Below are 6,522 nucleotides of genomic sequence, written 5' to 3' on the forward strand. Positions count from 1 at the left end.
TGTTTAATTGACTGCCACTGCTATTCAAGAAATGCCTACCTTGAAGAAGTTCTGTTCGTCTCTGCGACAAGATTTCCGTATCTCTCTTTTGCCTTGATCACCCTCATTGTTTTCCATTTCTCTCCTGGTGTTTGACAAGGTGTTTACTAAAACCCGCTTTCACAGCCATATCTCCTTTCTCAGTGACTGTCTCCGTCTCCGACTTACCCCACGTGGATTTCAACTGAAACTCCACCCCTCATGTTTCAAACCCACCCAGGATTACAGATATCTCCAACACATAAAACGTTTCTCGGACTGCTGTTCCCATCACATTCTGAGATCCACACTCAGTGCCATGAGCCGCCATATGAACCCACTTAATCTCTCCCTCCAGCAGCACCACCGTACCCTTTTTCAAAGCTGCGCGTGCCCCCAGTTTCATTTTATTCTTTGTCTCATCCGATGCCTCAACAGGAAACTTTTTCTCTTTCTCTCAAGTGCTAAGGAACGCAAGCTCCAACAACTCATCGACACCAACACCCATCTAGGACCCTCCACCCCTGCCTGTCCCTCCGTCCCCACCCCATCTTCCAATCCCAACCCCAGCCGTGTATTCACTATACCCCCTGACCTTCCCCTTTCCGACGCTGAACGTTCAGTGCTTAGCAAAGGACTTAGTTTCAAACCCTTACGCCCTCATCTCAATGAATTTCGGGCTCGGCACGATGCTGAACTTTTCTTCCGCCGTCTTCGTCTCCGGGCTCACTTCTTTGGGCAGGAGTCTTCTCCCCGTTCAATGGATCCTTTTACCCACCTCCAATATTTTCCCTCCACCTGGACCCCTCCCTCTGGATTCTTACCTTCTCTTGATCTTTTCATTGAGAACTGTTGGTGCGACATTAGTCGTCTCAATTTCTCTGCTCCTCTCACCCATTCTAATCAGTCTCTCTCTGAACTTACTGCACTCCGTTCTCTCAGGTCCAACCCTGACATTGTCATCAAACCCGCTGACAAGGGTGGTGCTGTTGTTGTCTGGCGCACTGACCTCTACCTCGCGGAGGCTGAGCGTCAACTCGCAGACACTTTCTCCTACCTCTCCCTGGACCATGACCCCACCACTGAACATCAAGCCATTGTTTCCAGGACTGTCACTGACCTCATCTCCTCTGGGGATCTTCCTCCCACAGCTTCCAACCTGATAGTCGCCCAACCTTGCTTCTGCCTCCTACCCAAAATCCACAAACAGAACTGTCCCGGTAGACCGATCATCTCAGCTTGCTCCTGCCCCACAGAACTCATTTCTTGTTATCTTGACTCCCTTCTCTCTCCCCTTGTCCATTCCCTTCCCACCTACATCCGTGATTCCTCTGACACCTAACATCACATCAACAATTTCCAGTTCCCTGGCCCCAACCTCTTCCTCTTCACCATGGACGTCCAATCCCTCTACACCTCCATCCCCCACCAGGATGGTCTGAGGTCCCTTAGCTTCTTCCTCGAACAGAGGCCCGAACAATCCCCATCCACCACTACTCTCCTCCATCTGGCTGAACTTGTTCTCACACTGAACAATTTCTCCTTCAACTCCTCTCACTTCCTCCAAATAAAAGGTGTGGCTATGGGTACCCGCATGGGCCCCAGCTATGCCTGTCTCTTTATGGGGTATGTGGAACATTCCTTGTTCCAGTCCTACTCCGGCCTCCTTCCACAACTCTTTCTCTGGTACATCGATGATAACTTCTGTACTGTTTCATGCTCTCATCGGGACTTGGAAAAATGTATTAATTTTGCTTCCAATTTCCACCCCTCCATCATTTTCACATGGTCCATCTCTGACACTTCCCTTCCCTTCCTTGACCTCTCTGGTGATAGACTGTCCACCAATATCCATTACAAGCCTACCGACTCCCACAGCTACCTCGACTACAGCTCCTCACACCCCGCTTCCTGTAAGGACTCCATCCCATTCTCTCAGTTCCTTCGCCTCCATTGCATCTGTTCCGATGATGCTACTTTCAAAAACAGTTCCTCTGACATGTCCTCCTTCTTCCTTAACTGAGGTTTTCCACCCATGGTCGTTGACAGGGCCCTCAACCGTGTCCGGCCCATCTCCCGCGCATCTGCCCTCACGCCTTCTCCTCCCTCCCAGAAACATAATAGGGTGCCCTTGTCCTCACCTATCACCCCACCAGCCTCCGCATTCAAAGGATCATCCTCCGCCATTTCCACCAACTCCAGCATGATGCCACCACCAAACACATCTTCCCTTCACCCCCCCCGGTGGCATTCCGTAGGGATTGTTCCCTCCGTGACACCCTGGTCCACTCCTCCATCACCGCCTACTCCTCAACCCCCACCTATTGCACCTCCCCATGCCCACGCAAAAGATGTAACACCTGCCCCTTCACTTCCTATCTCCTCACCATACAAGGGCCCAAACACTCCTTTCAAGTGAAGCAGCATTTCACTTGCATTTCCCCCAACTTAGTCTACTGTATTCATTTCTCCCAATGCGGTCTCCTCTACATTGGAGAGACCAAACGTAAACTGGGCGACTGCTTTGCAGAACACCTGCAGTCTGTCCGCAAGAATGACCAAAACCTCCCTGTCGCTTGTCATTTTAACACTCCACCCTGCTCTCTTGCCCACATGTCTGTCCTTGGCCTGCTGCATTGTTCCAGTGAAGCCCAACGCAAACTGGAGGAACAGCACCTCATCTTCTGACTAGGCACTTTACAGCCTTCCGGACTGAATATTGAATTCAACAACTTGAGGTCTTGAGCTCCCTCCTCCATCCCACCCCGTTTCTGTTTCTTCCCCCTTCCTTTTGTTTTTTTCCCCAATAATTTATATAGATTTTTCTTTTCCCACCTACTTCCATTATTTTTAAATCTTTTATCCCTCCCCCACCCCCACTAGAGCTATACCTTGAGTGCCCTACTATCCATTCTTAATTAGCACATTCGTTTAGATAATATCACCAACTTCAACACCTCTGTGTTCTTTTGTTCCTTTGTCTGTGACATCTTTTGATGATCTGCTCCTATTACTGCTTGCTTGTCCCTACAACAACACCCCCCCTCCACTTCTCTTCCCCACCCTGCCCCCACCACCTTAAACCAGCTTATATTTCACCCCTCTCATTGTAAAGAAAAATCTGTTCTGTTGAAGGGTCATGAGGACTCGAAACGTCAACTCTTTCCTTCTCCGCCGATGCTGCCAGACCTGTTGAGTTTTTCCAGGTAATTCTGTTTTTATTTTGGATTTCCAGCATCCGCAGTTTTTTGTTTTTATCTCTTGGTAACCCCCAGGGTGTTGATAATGGGCGATTACATGGAAGTAATACCATTTAATGTCAAGGGGATTTATTTAGCTTCTCTCTTGTTGAGATAACTATAGCCTGGCACTTATGTGATGTGAATGTGAGTTGTCACTTGCCAGATGAAACCTGGGTATTGTCCATAAGATCATAAGATGGAGGAGCATTAGAAGGCCATTTGGCCCATAGATTCTGCTCTACCATTCAATGAGATCATGGCTGATCTGATAATCCTCAACTCCACTTCCCTGTCTTGTCCCCATAAGCCTTGATTCCCTTATTGATTAAAAATCTGTCTATCTCAGCCTTGAATATGATTAACGATCCAGCCTCTACAGCCCGCTGTGGTAAAGAATTCTGCAGATTCACTACCCTGTGAGAGAAGAAATTCTGCCTCATCTATTTTTTAAATGGGCACCCCCTTACTCTGAGATTATGCCCTGTAGTCCTAGACTCTCTCACAAAGGGAAACAACTCTCAGCATCTACCCTGTCAAGCCCCCGAAGAATCTTATATGTTTCAATAAGGTTGCCTCTCATTCTTCTTACCTCCAATGAGTTCAGACCCAACCTACTCAACCTCTCCTCAAAAGAAAATCCCACCATACCCAGGATCAACAGAATGAATCATCTCTGGGCTGCCTCCAATGCCAGCATATCTTTCCTTAGATAAGGGAACCAAAATTGTTCACCATATTCTCGGGGTGGTCTAACTGCTGCCTTGTATAGTTTTGGCAAGACTTCCCTATTTTTATACTCCATTCCCTTGGAAATTAAGACCAACATTCCATTTTACTTCCCTATTACCTGCTGAACTTGTATGTTAGCTTTTTGGGATTCATGCACAAGGACTCTCAAATCCCTCTGTGCTGCAGCCTTCTGCAGTCTTTCTCCACTTAAATAATATTCAAATCCTCGATCCTTCCTGTGAAATAGCATAACTTTACACATTGCCAAATTATATTCCACCCGCCAAGTTTTTCCAGGTCTTGGTACATTTGGACATGGACCGTTTCAATACCTGAGGACTCACGAATGGTGCTGAACATTGTGCAATCATCAGTGATAATCCCCACTTCTGACCTTATGATGGAAGGAGGGTCATTGATGAAGCAGCTGATGATGGTTGGGCCTAGGACACTATCCTGAGGAACTCCTGCAGTGATGTCCTGAGTTGAGATGATTGACCTCCAACTACCAGAACCCAGGACTCAAACCAATGGAGAGTTTCCCCCTCATTTCCATTGACCCCAGTTTTGCTTGGGCTCTTTGATGCCACACTCAGTCAACTGCTGCCTTGATGTCAAGGGCAGTTTCTCTGACCTTATGTCCAGAGTTCAACTGTTTTGTCCATGTTTGAAGGAAGGCTGTAATGAGGTCAGGAGCTGAGTGATCCTGGCAGAACCCAAATTGAGCACCAATGACCAGATTATTGCTAAGCAAGTTCCGCTTGATTGCACTGTTGATGACCCCTTCCATTACTTTGTTGATGATCGAGAGTAGAATGATAGGGCAGTAATTGGTCTGATTGGGTTTATCATGCTTTATGTGTACAGACATACCCAGTCCATTTTCCACATTGCTGGGTAGATGCCAGTGTTGTAGCCGTACTGGAACAACTTGGCTATGGGTGCAGCGAGTTCTGGAGTCCAAGTTTTCATTACTATTGCAGATGGGGATATTTGTGGAGCCTCCTCCTCTAGTGAGTTGTTTAATTGTCCACTGCCATTCATGACTGGGTGTGGCAGGACTGCAGAGCTGAGATCTGATCCATTGGTTGTGGAATCGCTTAGCTCTGTCTGTCACATGCCATTTACGCTGTTTGGCCTGCAAGTAGTCCGATGTTGTAGCTTCACCAGGTTGACATCTCATTTTTGTGTATGCCAGATGCTGCTTCTGGCATACCCTCCTGCACTCTTCACTGAACCAGGATTGATCCCCTGGCTTGATGGTACAGGTAGAGTGGGCAGGGTTATACCGGGCCATAAGGTTACTCATTGCAGTTGAGTGCAATTCTGCTGTTGCCAATGGCCCACAGCGCCCCATGGATGCCCAGCCTTGAGTTTCTAGATCTGCTCAAAACCTATGCTATTTAGGACGATGGTAATGCCACACCATATGATGGAGGGAATCCTCAATGTAAAGATGGGACTTCGCCTCCACAATGACTACGTAGGAGGTGATTCCTACTGATGCTGTCATGGACAGATGCATCTCTAGCAGACGGAGTGATGAGGATGAGATCAAGTATGTTCTTCCCTCTTGAAGACTCTCTCACGACTTGCCACAGACCCAGTCTAGCAGCTATGTCCTTTAGGAATCGACCAGCTCGGTCAGTAGTGGCGCTATTGATCCACTCCTGTTACTGAGGAGAAATTAATCATAAGTTTAGTTTCATGTCGACCAAGCGGACGGAATGTTTCAGGTCGCTGACCTTTCTCATTGTGTCACCTGGAAAGTGTGTCTGGGGACCTGGAATGTGGGAAGGGAAGAGGTGAAGAGCAGGCGCTGCATCTGCTGTGCTTGTATGGAAATGATTTACAGTGATGTTCATAAGAAAACAAGAAATAGGAGCTGGGGTAGACCATACGGCTCTTTGAGCCTGTTCCACCATTAAACGATCTTTCAGCTCAACTCCACTTTCTCACCCCATTCCCATATCCATTGATTCCCTTAGTGTCCAAATATTCTGGTGAGATAATCTGTCAAATAGAGGATGATGAATAACAGCTCGAAACCACAGTCCTCTCTCCCACTGCTGTACTGATCCTTCCAACATACAGAAATTTGGGGCAATAGTGATGTTGATGCTCAGATTAGCTCTGTCTCCATAGGTTAAATTGGATGGAGAAGCACTGGGGAAGGTGCAAAACAGATTTACTAGAATGATGCCAGAATTGGAAAGTTATATCAATTATCAAATATTCAACAGTTTGTAAAGGTTTTGTTTGGAGAAGAGAGTGAGAGATGACCTGACCGAGAACTTTAAGATAGTGAGAGGGTTTGACAGGATGGACACGTAGAAGATGTTTCCACTTGTGAATGGATGGAAATAAATATAAGTTAGTCACTAATAAATCTAATATGTAAATCATGATCAATTTTCATTCAGAGATAATGCAGAATGTTCCAGAAACACTCAGCGCATCTAGGTGCATCTGCATTGAGAAGAGTTAAGTTTTCAAGACCGTTCACTGATGCTATATTCCTCACTGTACCTGT

Source organism: Carcharodon carcharias (assembly GCF_017639515.1).
Source record: "Carcharodon carcharias isolate sCarCar2 chromosome 27 unlocalized genomic scaffold, sCarCar2.pri SUPER_27_unloc_2, whole genome shotgun sequence".
In the NCBI taxonomy this organism is placed as follows: domain Eukaryota; kingdom Metazoa; phylum Chordata; class Chondrichthyes; order Lamniformes; family Lamnidae; genus Carcharodon; species Carcharodon carcharias.